This window comes from Bidens hawaiensis, unplaced genomic scaffold (assembly GCF_021521415.1).
Source record: "Bidens hawaiensis isolate Kalapana, Puna unplaced genomic scaffold, B.hawaiensis_p1.1 tig00044156_1, whole genome shotgun sequence".
Classification (NCBI taxonomy): Eukaryota; Viridiplantae; Streptophyta; class Magnoliopsida; order Asterales; family Asteraceae; genus Bidens; species Bidens hawaiensis.
This window is the reverse complement of record NW_027497837.1, coordinates 53,347-68,306: the sequence shown is the minus strand read 5'-3', so window position 1 is coordinate 68,306 and position 14,960 is coordinate 53,347.

The following is a 14,960-nucleotide window of genomic DNA, read 5'->3' as shown; positions in this document are numbered from 1 at the left end:
GTACTGTCACACCCGGCCCTGAGCGGCGGAAACAGCCGGGCGCGCGCGAGTGGGAATTGATACTTAAGCACGGGCCATTGCAAACATTCAAAGTAAGATTTTCATTGCGCATGAAAAGTTTAATACAAATACATTACATTGTAAAAAAAAACATCCAAGTATAAAAATTGTTGAAGATTTCCACGCCATATCCCCATGCGCGGCGGGAACAACCACGCGCATCGAAGGGATAGAACTAAAATCTTCCAAAAAGCTAGTTTAGATGTTCAGCGTGAGGTGCTCTAAGTGTGACTCCATGCGCTACCTAGTTATCTCCTGAAAGACACGTAAAAACATTTGAATCAGTATAAACTGAGTGAGTTCACAAGTCTTAGTAACTTGATAAATCGTATTGCATCATAATCTTGATACAAATCATTCTGAAACATGATTCTGATAGCATCATTAAAACACATGCTTGGTAAAACATAGTTATAACATATTCTGATAAAATCGTTCCGCGGGTTACGCGCGAACATTTCTGGGAACTGTGCTCGTCTATGCAAAGTGGCGCTGCCACTACGAGCTAAAATAAGTAATACCGTCCCGCGGGTTACGCGCGAACGTTTCAGGAACATGTGCTCGTCCATGCAAAGTGGCGCTGCCACTACGAGCTAAAATAATAATTCCGTCCCGCGGGTTACGCGCGGACGTTGTGCCGGAAAACAAGGCGCTCGTCCATGCAAAGAGGCGCGACCCCTACGAGCGGGTTCAATCCCATAGTACTGCCCCATGACCATACTAGGCACTCGTCCATGCAAAGAGGTGCGACCCCTACGAGTGGGTGGATCAAACCAGCAGTCCCTACCCTTAGAGTTCCAATGGTAAAGTGATCACTTACTCGAGTTCTAGCGCACATACATCGAAAACCTTAGATAACCGTTTGCATTACTCATCATGAAACATAACTTAAACACATAATCGCTTGCATAGCTTGTAAGTATACCATGATAAAACATTATTTAAGTACGTGTCCCTCGCCCCGAAAACAGTTTAAAAATAGTGAAAACAGTGAAAATAGGGGCTGTGAGACTCACCTGTGGTTCTTGTTAAGGGATTAATCGAGATTCGGGTTTTCTTGGTGTTGGCCTCGGAATTGAAGGTCTAGAATACGATTAAATAACAAGAAGTATATATATTAAGATCAAGAAATAGGAGAATATAAGGGTTGGAAAGTAGATCTCAAGGTTATATTCTCGGCTTACCTAGTAACAGGATCGGAGCTGAAAACAACGGATGCTTGGGAGAGGATTAGTGCAAGTTTGCAGTTCTTTGGAGTGTGTTTTGAGTGATAATTTAGGTTACATATTTATAGGCAAACTCAAGGGAACACAATCCCTTGCTTTAGGGGATTGAAATCTTTTCATATCTAGGTGTAATGATGATAAAGTATGGAAATGTTTATTGTTTACTTAAAAGTGGAGGAGTGGACAAAAGATCTTGATTTGATTTGGACAGGACATGCAGGTCTGGGGTTGGTGAGAATAGGGTGGCTGACAGTTGACTTTTCATGTTACAGTGTGCTTTTTCAGGTACTTTTGTCAGTGTACAGTAAAAAGTGGAAAAATCCCTGAAACACGCTACTGTTTCCTTTTGGGCGGGAGAAATCTCCTTATGTCTGGAGAATAGACTAAGTGTTCTGTGCGCATCACTTTGTGCGCATAGCTTTCTGCGTGAAGGACATTTCTTTGCTGCGGGTAGGTGCGTAACCTTCTCGCAGTTAGGGACATTGAGTTTCATTTGTAGATTCTCCAGGTGGTCTTGGTATTTCAACATAGTGATCAGTCATGTTGAAGTCAATTCCATCTTGGAGCTTCAGACAAACTAGCTCTCAATGTTCCCGCCATGCGGGGAGGTTAGTTCCCTTCCGCACGCGCATAAACGATTTAGGATGCACCCGCCTTAGCATCATGCGGGATGGTCAACCCATAGACAACATAACGTTAAGTTACATGAAAACATAAAGCCAAAACATTCACGCATGGCGCATATAACATATGCTCACGCTGGTTCTTAACATGGTGTGCTCGCGCAGGGCGCACCTAACAAATGCACGCGCTGACTAACATGGCGCGCTCGCGCAGGGCGCACATAACAAATGCACGCGCTGACTAACATGGCGCGCTCGCGCAGGGCGCACATAACAAATGCACGCGCTGACTAACATGGCGCGCATAATATTTACAATCACCTAATTATTAGGTTGATTACTTAGTTTAAGGGATTGGGAATTTACCGGGTGTCACATTCTCCCCTCGTTAAACGAATTTCGTCCCGAAATTTAGGAGACGTTGCTGGCAGAAGCCATGTTCTGAAAGAGGTGTGGGTATTTCTTGCGCATTTGGTCTTCTCTTTCCCAAGTGAATTCAGGCCCACGCCTCGAGTTCCATTGAACCTTTACTAACTTGATTTTGCTCCTGCGTAACTTTTGTTCTTTCCAATCGGTTACTGCTATAGGTTCTTCTATGAAGTGTAGCTGTTTGTCGATGTGAATCTCTTCCATCGGCAAAATCAACGTTTCGTCAGATAAGCACTTTTTGAGGTTGGACACATGAAACGTATCATGAACTCCACTGAGTTCGGCGGGTAAACGGAGTTTATAAGCAACCGGACCGATCCTTTCCAGGATCTCGAATGGTCCAATGAAGCGCGGAATCAACTTTCCTCGCTTGCCGAAACGGGGGACTCCTTTCCATGGAGAGACTTTCAAAAGTACTTTATCCCCTACTTGAAATTCCAATGGTTTCCTTCGCACATCTGCGTAGCTCTTCTGTCTGTCGCGCGCTGTCTTAAGGCGATCCCTTATCTGAAAAATCTTGTCTGTTGTTTCTTGGATCAATTCTGGACCAGTCATTTGCTTGTCACCCACTTCAGCCCAGCACAGTGGGGATCTACACTTGCGCCCATACAAAGCTTCGAACGGCGCAGCCTTAATGCTTGTGTGATAACTGTTGTTGTAAGAAAATTCAACCAATGGGAGATGAGTATCCCAGCTACCTTCGAAATCGATTGCGCACGCGCGTAGCATATCTTCCAATGTCTGGATTGTTCGCTCGCTTTGCCCATCCGTTTGAGGATGATATGCCGTACTCATGTCAAGACGAGTACCTAAAGCCCCTTGTAACGATCTCCAAAACCTTGATGTGAACCGACTATCTCTATCAGAAATGATGGACACTGGGACTCCATGTTTTGAAACTACTTCTCGAATATACAGTCGGGCTAACTTTTCCATCTTATCGGTTTCCTTGATCGGCAGGAAGTGCGCTGACTTAGTTAGCCGATCCACAACAACCCATATTGTGTCATAACCCCCAGGTGTCCTTGGCAGTTTGGTGATGAAGTCCATAGAGATTTGTTCCCACTTCCACATGGGAATTTCTGGCTGTTGAAGCAACCCTGATGGTTTCTGGTATTCAGCCTTTACCTTCGAACACGTCAGGCACTTACTGACATACGTCGCGATGGCGCCTTTAAGATTGGGCCACCAATACAGCGTTTTAACATCTTGGTACATCTTGTCTGCGCCAGGATGTACGGAATACCGCGTCTTGTGAGCTTCGTTCAATACCTGCTCGCGCAATCCTCCCTTGAGAGGGACCCATATGCGGTTAGCGAAATATAGATTGCCGTTCTCTTTAAGTTCCAAATTCTTAACCATACCCCCAAGGCATTCGTTTTTAACAAACTCTGGTTTCAAGGCTTCTTGCTGAGCGTCTCGGATGCGGGTAGAGAGATCTGCGTGAATGGTCAACCTTAGAGCCTTGACTCGTAGCGTTTTTATTCGCTCCTTCCTACTTAGCGCGTCTGCTACCACATTCGCCTTTCCAGGGTGGTACTTAATTTCACAATCATAATCGTTCAACAACTCCACCCATCTTCGTTGCCTCATGTTTAAATCCTTTTGATCAAATATATGTTGAAGGCTCTTGTGATCCGTAAAGATTATACACTTTGTACCATAGAGGTAATGGCGCCAAATCTTTAGCGCGAAGACAACCGCTCCAAGTTCTAAATCATGCGTTGTGTAGTTCTTTTCATTGGTCTTGAGTTGGCGTGAGGCATACGCTATGACTTTGTCTCGTTGCATAAGGACACATCCAAGTCCCTGATGTGAAGCGTCGCAGTAAACAACAATGTCATCCATCCCCTCGGGCAAAGACAAAATTGGCGCACTACATAACTTCTGTTTCAACATTTGAAATGCTGTTTCCTGATTTTCGCCCCAAACAAACTTCTTGTCTTTCTGAGTTAGCGCGGTCAGAGGTAGAGCTATTTTGGAGAAGTTCTCAATGAAGCGTCGATAGTAGCCAGCTAGTCCTAGGAATTGCCTCACCTCAGTTGGGGTTTTTGGCGCTTCCCAGTTTTCGATGGCCTTGACTTTGGAAGGATCAACGTGAATTCCTTTCTCGTTTACAACGTGACCGAGAAAGTGAACTTCTCTAAGCCAAAACTCGCACTTGGAAAACTTCGCATACAACTTTTCTTTCCTCAACAATTCCAAAATCAATCTCAGGTGTTGCTCATGCTCGGCCTTGGTCCGTGAGTAAATCAGAATATCATCTATAAACACAATCACAAACTTGTCCAAGTATGGTTTGCACACACGGTTCATCAGATCCATGAACACAGCCGGCGCATTAGTTAGCCCGAAAGGCATCACTAAGAACTCATAATGGCCGTATCTAGTTCGGAAGGCTGTTTTCGGCACATCTTCCTCATGGACCCTAAGTTGGTGGTATCCTGACCGTAGATCTATCTTCGAATAATAACTGGATCCCTGCAACTGGTCAAATAAGTCGTCAATCCTCGGTAAGGGGTACCGATTCTTGACTGTCAGCTTGTTCAGCTCCCTGTAGTCAATACACATTCTGAACGAACCATCCTTCTTCTTAACAAACAGTACTGGAGCTCCCCAAGGTGAAAAGCTTGGGCGTATGAAACCCTTATCCAATAGTTCCTGTAACTGATTGGATAGCTCTTGCATCTCAGATGGAGCTAATCGATAAGGCGCTCGAGCTACTGGCGCAGCTCCTGGGACTAAATCAATACGAAACTCGACTTGTCGCGGCGGCGGTAATCCGGGCAAATCTTCAGGAAAAACTTCTGGAAATTCGCGCACTACTGGTAAGTCTTCAATTCTTCGCTCATCTCCTTTCTTTTCTACGACATGCGCCAGGAAGGCGTAGCACCCTTTCCTTAGGCACTTTCGCGCCTTTAGGCACGAAATTAGTTTCGTCGCAACTCCCCTTCTTTCCCCTTGAATTACCAAGGTTTCTCCGTTCAACAGTGGGATCCGAACCTGCTTCTCATGGCAAATAACTTCCGCGCGGTTCTCGACTAACCAATCCATACCTACCACAATGTCAAAACTTCCCAAGTCTATTGGCAACAAGTTAATATTGAACCCGTGACCTCCCATGACTATAACACATTGTTCAGTTCTTTCGTTCGCGCATAACTGCCTACCATTGGCTAGTTCTATAGTATAAGGCGTGTCTAGTCTACTGGTTGCTAGGCCTAGGGAGTCTTTAAACTCGGCGGATATAAAACTTAGGTCAGCGCCAGTATCAAATAAGACAGATGCAAAATGTCCGTTAAGCAAAAACGTACCGGTTACCACATTCGGCTCTTCTTTAGCTTCGCCTGCGCCGATCACAAAAGCTCTCCCGCGAGCTTGGTTCCCCTTTTGCGGGCAATCCCGACTAAAATGCCCTGGCTTCCCGCATGCGTAGCAGTTGTCGCTTGCTCCAGCTTCTCTGATACGGCAATTCATCGTCTTGTGCCCTGGTCTGCCACATTTGGCACATTCGATTCTTGCGCATTCACCCTCGTGGTGATACTTGCATTTGTTGCACCATGGGCGAGGCCCGCTGTATCCTTTTCGTGGTGGCTCCGCGGCCTGAATCGCGTAAACCCTTGCGCTTTCCTGCTTCTTGAACGGTGGCTGCTTGGAGTCGGACCCTCGGTGGTGAGAGTTCCATTTCCTCTTGGGATCAGAGGTTCGCTGCTCGATTCCGCGCGTAGTCAACATACCCGCACGGATCGTATCCCTTGTAAGGGTAATGGCCCGCGCTACCGCCTCATCAAAGGTTGGAGGCGCTGCGGCGTTGAGCGGAACCCTAACAACAGGAGGTAACCCAAAAATATACCTCTCGATCTTCTTTTCCTCCGTGTTTGCCATGTCTGGCACCAACTGGCAAAGTTCGTTGAACCGGTTGTTGTAGGCGTCGATATCCGTTCCTACCATGGTGTGGTTCCAGAATTCCTGTTGTAGATTCTGGATTTCCGCGCGAGAGCAGAACTTTCTCATCAACATCTCCTTTAGTTCCTCCCAGGTCTTGTGGAGAGCAACTTCTCGCCCCAATGTTTTCGTTTGAAGCTTCCACCAAGACGAAGCTGCCTCTTGGAACATGCAGGTCGCGTAAAGGACCTTCTGGTTCTCACTACATCCGCTAATGGAGAGAACTGTCTCCATCTTGTCAATCCAGTTGTAGAGCCCAATGGCCCCTTCGGTTCCCTTGAATGGCCAAGGCTTACAGGCCATGAATGTCTTATAGGAGCATCCTTTGTCCAAGGCTCCTGACTCGGGTTCTGGGGTCTCATTCTGACGACCCTGACTTGATTCGGCCTTGCTGGCCTCATGCGTCGCAATCGCCTGCGCGATTATTTCCGCGAGTTCCTCGGGTGTCATGGTAATTCCTTTGGCTCTAGTTGGAGGCATTCTCGCTTTAAAAGAATGAAAATATCAGACTTAGCGCATGTACTCTGAGCACATAATGTTATCATTATTTACTAGACAGTGTGACCCGTGTTCCTAAGTGTGTGTATAGTTTCTTTTGAAAATATTTTCTTTGAAAAATATTTCATGCGATTCCCCAACGGTTATAGTCTAGGTTAAAACTTCTTTTCCTAGTTCGCTATAACCAGTGCTCTGATACCAATCTGTCACACCCGGCCCTGAGCGGCGGAAACAGCCGGGCGCGCGCGAGTGGGAATTGATACTTAAGCACGGGCCATTGCAAACATTCAAAGTAAGATTTTCATTGCGCATGAAAAGTTTAATACAAATACATTACATTGTAAAAAAAAACATCCAAGTATAAAAATTGTTGAAGATTTCCACGCCATATCCCCATGCGCGGCGGGAACAACCACGCGCATCGAAGGGATAGAACTAAAATCTTCCAAAAAGCTAGTTTAGATGTTCAGCGTGAGGTGCTCTAAGTGTGACTCCATGCGCTACCTAGTTATCTCCTGAAAGACACGTAAAAACATTTGAATCAGTATAAACTGAGTGAGTTCACAAGTCTTAGTAACTTGATAAATCGTATTGCATCATAATCTTGATACAAATCATTCTGAAACATGATTCTGATAGCATCATTAAAACACATGCTTGGTAAAACATAGTTATAACATATTCTGATAAAATCGTTCCGCGGGTTACGCGCGAACATTTCTGGGAACTGTGCTCGTCTATGCAAAGTGGCGCTGCCACTACGAGCTAAAATAAGTAATACCGTCCCGCGGGTTACGCGCGAACGTTTCAGGAACATGTGCTCGTCCATGCAAAGTGGCGCTGCCACTACGAGCTAAAATAATAATTCCGTCCCGCGGGTTACGCGCGGACGTTGTGCCGGAAAACAAGGCGCTCGTCCATGCAAAGAGGCGCGACCCCTACGAGCGGGTTCAATCCCATAGTACTGCCCCATGACCATACTAGGCACTCGTCCATGCAAAGAGGTGCGACCCCTACGAGTGGGTGGATCAAACCAGCAGTCCCTACCCTTAGAGTTCCAATGGTAAAGTGATCACTTTCTCGAGTTCTAGCGCACATACATCGAAAACCTTAGATAACCGTTTGCATTACTCATCATGAAACATAACTTAAACACATAATCGCTTGCATAGCTTGTAAGTATACCATGATAAAACATTATTTAAGTACGTGTCCCTCGCCCCGAAAACAGTTTAAAAATAGTGAAAACAGTGAAAATAGGGGCTGTGAGACTCACCTGTGGTTCTTGTTAAGGGATTAATCGAGATTCGGGTTTTCTTGGTGTTGGCCTCGGAATTGAAGGTCTAGAATACGATTAAATAACAAGAAGTATATATATTAAGATCAAGAAATAGGAGAATATAAGGGTTGGAAAGTAGATCTCAAGGTTATATTCTCGGCTTACCTAGTAACAGGATCGGAGCTGAAAACAACGGATGCTTGGGAGAGGATTAGTGCAAGTTTGCAGTTCTTTGGAGTGTGTTTTGAGTGATAATTTAGGTTACATATTTATAGGCAAACTCAAGGGAACACAATCCCTTGCTTTAGGGGATTGAAATCTTTTCATATCTAGGTGTAATGATGATAAAGTATGGAAATGTTTATTGTTTACTTAAAAGTGGAGGAGTGGACAAAAGATCTTGATTTGATTTGGACAGGACATGCAGGTCTGGGGTTGGTGAGAATAGGGTGGCTGACAGTTGACTTTTCATGTTACAGTGTGCTTTTTCAGGTACTTTTGTCAGTGTACAGTAAAAAGTGGAAAAATCCCTGAAACACGCTACTGTTTCCTTTTGGGCGGGAGAAATCTCCTTATGTCTGGAGAATAGACTAAGTGTTCTGTGCGCATCACTTTGTGCGCATAGCTTTCTGCGTGAAGGACATTTCTTTGCTGCGGGTAGGTGCGTAACCTTCTCGCAGTTAGGGACATTGAGTTTCATTTGTAGATTCTCCAGGTGGTCTTGGTATTTCAACATAGTGATCAGTCATGTTGAAGTCAATTCCATCTTGGAGCTTCAGACAAACTAGCTCTCAATGTTCCCGCCATGCGGGGAGGTTAGTTCCCTTCCGCACGCGCATAAACGATTTAGGATGCACCCGCCTTAGCATCATGCGGGATGGTCAACCCATAGACAACATAACGTTAAGTTACATGAAAACATAAAGCCAAAACATTCACGCATGGCGCATATAACATATGCTCACGCTGGTTCTTAACATGGTGTGCTCGCGCAGGGCGCACCTAACAAATGCACGCGCTGACTAACATGGCGCGCTCGCGCAGGGCGCACATAACAAATGCACGCGCTGACTAACATGGCGCGCTCGCGCAGGGCGCACATAACAAATGCACGCGCTGACTAACATGGCGCGCATAATATTTACAATCACCTAATTATTAGGTTGATTACTTAGTTTAAGGGATTGGGAATTTACCGGGTGTCACATGTACCCGCATCCGTCTAACGGTTACTTGTTTGCCAAGGGGTAAGGGGTATTTTCCCGCTTACTTTTTAATATTTTTTAAATTTTGAATTTTGAAATTCGAAGAGTTGGTGGAAAGATAAGAACAGTCCAAACCTCTGAAACGTCGTGCGACGGTTTCTTCTGACTGTGTCAGGACGTGCAGGAAGTTATGGTGACGTGACAGAACATGGTCATTCCAGTCGCTTTTTCAGGCGCGTGGGCATGATTTTTCGGGCGCGTGGCCGCGAAATTACTGGCACACGTCCTTTCAACAGCTGTTGCCAGCCTGCTTTTTGCCACGTGTCATAGTTTCATTGCACCTTTGATTTCTCTCTCCTCCGCATTAAATTCACCGCATTAATTGCGATTACTATATAAAGGGGAAGAGGGTTATTTGTAATTCACACTTTCACCTTTCTTCTTCTTCTTCTTAGTGATTTCCGGCAAATACTCCCCTTTTTCAGGCAAGCATTTTCCCGAAATCACTTCTCTTTCTGCAAAAATGTCTTCTCATGATGCCGACGATCAGAAGACTGCTGGCGAGTGCCAGTGTTCTCTTCCTGTCGATCTGTACCAGTATATCGTCAGGAAGTTCATGCTCGAGTCTCTCGAGCCTGAGTTTCCTGAACCCCACCATACTGTGTACGATGCCCCTAGTGGCAAGATCGGGGTTTATGCTGCATTCTTTGTCTACGGGAACCTTAGGTTCCCGTTGACAAAGTTTGTGTACCGTGTTCTTGAGAGGCACAGCGTTCATTTGACCGAGCTGCACCCCATGGCGATCGCCAAGATTCGTCATTTTGAGTGGGTGTGCCGGATTCTGGGCATCGAGCCCTATGTGGACCGCCTGATGACCTTCTACACTTGGAGGTGCATCCAGGGGTGGTACAGTCTTACAACCCGGATTAAGGGTTTAAAGATTTGTACCACCGAGCGGAGTCTTCGCTCGTGGAGAAGAGAGTTCTTCTTCATATCCGCTCGCGCCATCCCCATTGCCATGAAGTTCAAGAACGGCCAGGCACTTCAGAGCCTTCACGCCCCCAACTACGAGGAGGCGGAATGGTTCTCGAAGATATCCCGGGTCCAATCCCCGGTTTTCCGTTTTCCGGAGTCAGCGATGGTAATGCTGGGGATGAGCCGAGTGTGGAAGGCGGCGAATGCGCAGAAGGTTCCGATTGTCCTTGAATATGGTTCGAACTCTGTCCCTTATGGTATGTCTTGTTTCTTTTTGTTGATGTTGACTTTTTTCTAACTTTCCTGTTTATTTCAGAGGGGAACGACCTACAGTCGCTCCTGAATCCGCGGGAGGAAGATGGTCCCGCACGGATGGGTACTCGTGCTCTGGACGAGAACGAGTTGCCCATCCTAGAGCAAACTGCGTGTCGGTTCGTGGAGGTTTACCCGCCGGGCCAAGAGATCCTGAGCCACCGACGGCCTGGTAAGCCTATCTTCTACCCTGAACCCCTCAATGCTGTGCCTGCTGCTGGAGTTCTTGACATTTCTTCTTCTGAGGAATCCGCAGAAGGTCCTCCGTTGGTGCGGAAGAAAAAGACTGCTGCCGGCGTGAAGGGGAAGGAGAAGGCCACAGCTGATCCAGTGGTTCTATCTGACACGGAGTCAGATAGTGAAGAGGTGGCGGGGAAGCCCGGTGGTGAGAAGACCACTGCTCCGGAGGCTACGACCGTTACCTCCGGAGAACCAACGAAGACGACGGTGACCGGTACCAAGAGGCCGGCTCCATCGGGTTCCTCCCCGCCCGTCCGTACGTTCAGGGTCAAGAAAACCCGTAAGTATAATCATAATGCCTTTGTAGATTTGTCAATAATTTTCTTTTAACACTTTCTTCTTTGTGCAGGCGTGGATGTTGACGCAATCCTGGGTGAAACGCAGGGGAGTACTTCCTCGCCAATGATGGTAGGCTCGGTCAGCCTTCCTGAGGCGTCGACCCAGTCGCCTGCGCCTGCATCCGCTGGTCCAGTTGGTCGTTCCGTCGAGCCAACTGTTCCGGCCGAGATGACGTCACCGCCGGCCGTGAGTGCGATTTTTACAGCGTCCTTCACGGAACCGGCGGTTACTGCTGCTTTTAAGGAGGCGGCGACCGCGGCGGAGACAACGATGGCGACCACGGCGGCTGCCACCATGCCCGCGCCACCGGCACCAATGGCCGGACCATCAGGTACGCGCAGGGCTTCACGCCGATCTTTGCCACCTTCCCGTCTGCCTGACCTGTTGGATGGATTTCCTTTAGGTTCAGGTGATGGGTTTGGCGGCTATCGGCCTGTCATTGACCCTACAGGTGCGTAGGGTTCCTTTCTTTTTCCCTTAATGTTTTTCATCATCTTTTCCTTACTGCTTTTGTTTCTTTTGCAGTGTCGGATTCCAATGAAGTGTATGTTCCTCGATGGAACATACGCCGAGGAACAACCCTTCGCACACCCGTGGAGTGCGTGGACTGGGCTCGCCACGCTGCTCCTCCGGGCGCGTTGGGGGAAGCCATGGCTAGCTACCAGGAGGATAGGCTAACTAATGAGCTTCGGGTTCTCCAGGCCCGGATGCAGCCGCGCGTCGAGCTGCTTTGTCGTGAAAACGACAAGTTGAAAGCAGCTCACGCCAAGGACATATCTGAGGCGCGTGCTCTTCGGGAGGAGAACCAACAGCTGGCGGCAGCTGCCGCCGACAAGGAGAAGGCCTTCAAGGCCCTCGAGGTTGAAGTTCAGGCGCGACTCGAGGCCCGCTCCAAGGCTGCCCAAGCTGTGAATGAACAGCTTCGGTTGGCCAGGGAGACTGCGCGAAACGCAACCGAGAGGGCTGCCAAGGCTGAAGCCGTTGCTGAGCCTTTGCGTGTGGAGAATGAGGAGCTCAAGGCCAAATTAGAGGCTCTCCAACGCGCTCATGATGCCTTGGCAATGGAAGATGCCAAGAAACTCCAGGAAATCCTGGACCAAAGGGGGGTGCTTGACCAGACCCAGCGGAAGCTTAAGGGCGTCGAAGAGGCTGCCGCTAAGGAAGTTTTACTTGCCAACCTTAACAAGAGCGAAGCCGAACGCGCCCATACCGAAGCTCAAGCTGCCCTCCGATGGCTTCTTCGAGAAGCGTTGCCTCAGGTATGTTTAGATTTATCTTCACGCATTTCTTTTGTAAGAAAAGGTTCTAATACTTGTTTTCTTTGTAGGTTGTGCGTCGGGTCTTTTCAGAGACCTCTTACGATGATGCTATGACCGCAGCCCTCAACGCTTCTCATGATGATGGGGAAAAGGCCGGCTTCATGCTTGGTCTAGGGTTTGTTGAGAAAGGCGTCCCGCCTTCCAACTTCCCTTTGTTCAATGTGGATACTGAAGCCATTTATGACCAAGCATTGAACCAATACGCCGCCTTCCCGCATCCAGTGGTGGAGAAGGTGGACGAAGTAGCTGCTGCTGATAATAGGTTAGCTGTCCTCAAAGCGTTCCTCGAACCCCCCCGTTCTGACGGAGCGGGTCCAAGTGGTAGCGGCCCTGAGGCTTGATCCTGAAGATCCCTTCCCATTGCTAAGACTTGTATAGTTTTTTATTTTCTTTTAGGCGGGTAGTTACCCGGCCATTCTTGTAATATATTCTTGAAATATTAATCTTTTTGCGTATAAGATTGTTATTTCCTTCTTTGGGTTCCTTGCTTTATAAACTTATGACTTGCATACTTAGTTTAAATTAGCAATTTTCCAAGTGTTTAGAATAAGAACCTTTGAACGTGGTTGATAGTGGGTTAAAGTTTCGCTTCCTCCTTCGTGATTGTGCGGGTAGAACCGTCACTTGCACTTGGTAGGATGGCTAAACTTTAACTTTTATCTAACCTGCGTGCTGGTTTTTCTTACTTTTTGAGGATAAGTTAACCTTTGAACGTGGTTGATAATAGGTGTGAAGTTTTGCTTCCTCTTTCGTGATTGTGCGGGTAGAACCGTCACTTGCACTTAGTAGGATGGCAAAACTTTACCCATACCTGACCTGCGTGTAGGTTTTTCTTACCTTTTGAGGATAAGTTAACCTTTGAACGTGGTTGATAATAGGTGTGAAGTTTTGCTTCCTCTTTCGTGATTGTGCGGGTAGAACCGTCACTTGCACTTAGTAGGATGGCAAAACTTTACCCATACCTGACCTGCGTGTAGGTTTTTCTTACCTTTTTAAGAATTTTGTTTTGAACCGTTCGACGCGCGGTTATCGATAGGTTAGTGTTCATTTTCCTTTCATGATTCATGCGGATAGACCGGCACTTTCATTTAATGGAATAATTGAACTCCTTCAACTGACCTGCGTGAAGGTTTGTCACGTTATTGGGTTCGTGCGGGTAGGACCGCCTTCCCATGCAATGACTTCACGTAATTATGCGGTGAAAACCGGCATATTAGTGTCCAGAAAAGTATTAAATGTAAAATCATCAGCTTCGATATTCTTAAGAGAATCATTTCCATTAGAAGTGGCTCTTGGCCTTTTCTTTACAAATTGGAATTGATTTACATGCAAAATGTGTAAATGAGCTCCCTTCCTTGTTGGGATGGGAGTGCCATCGAGCCGATACGCACCTGGTTCGGGATCTCGTTCTTTACGCAGCATGTTGTCTCGATTTTGAAGCTGGAATTGATTCGTGTTTTCCCCAGCTGGGGTTCTATACGCACCCGCCTGCTCAGCCTTTATTACGCCACGAGGTGCGCGAGCGTCCCATCTCTGACAAATGCTTCGACCATATCTTTTACATCTATGCATTCTTCAGTGTTGTGGCCCTTTGTCTTGTGAAAGTCACAGTATTTGCTCCGATCTGCATCGTGACGATGTCGGATTACTGGCGGTTTTGGCCATGGGAGCCCTTCAGTGGCGAATATCTCAGTGACGCTTTTGGTGAGTGGCGTCCATCTGGAGTTCCGGTGCGACTGTACATTATCCCTTCCGCCCAACCGATTTTGCAAGCCGGATGAGGTGTCAAAGTTTACCCTTGACTGCCAGATGCCTAGCTTTCGTTTTTTATTTAATCGGGCGGTGAGGACGTTGTCTTCTCTCGTCCTCTGGGTGTAGAGGTTTGTGCTCTGTGGGAGATCTCTACCCAGTTGCTTCTCTGTTTCCGCATAGCGTTTTGCTGCTGTCATGATGCCATCCCATGTGGATGGCATGCCATCTTTACCCGTTAGGGTGCGGATGAGCTCTGGGTCATGTGCGCCCTGGATGAAGGCAGCGCGAACAAGATCTTCACTGATATTGCCCAAACTTAGCTTCTTTGAGTTGAAGCGAGTGATGAAGTTTGGCAGAGATTCGTCTTCCTCTCGTATGCATTTGAGGATTGTCCATTGCTCCTCGGTATACTTCCGTTGCTGGCTGAAGTGTTGGCTAAACTTTTGTTGGAAGTCTGCCCAGTCGTAGATGTGGTTGACCGGTAGACGATCGAACCATGCTCTAGCAGCCCCAACCAGCGTCATTTGGAACATGTAACACCACGTGGGTTCCGTCCAATTGCTGACGGTTGCCCCTGCTATGAACCTGTTCAAATGATCGTCTGGATCAGATATACCGTCATATGTGCCTATGTTGGGCATTTGTTTGGCACTCTTTGGGGCGATTGCTTCAGCAATGTCCCTCGCAAATTTGGACGTTCCTGCATTTGCAACGTTTGGTCTGAACGTTTTAGAGAAGTCTCGTGGACTTCCACCTGT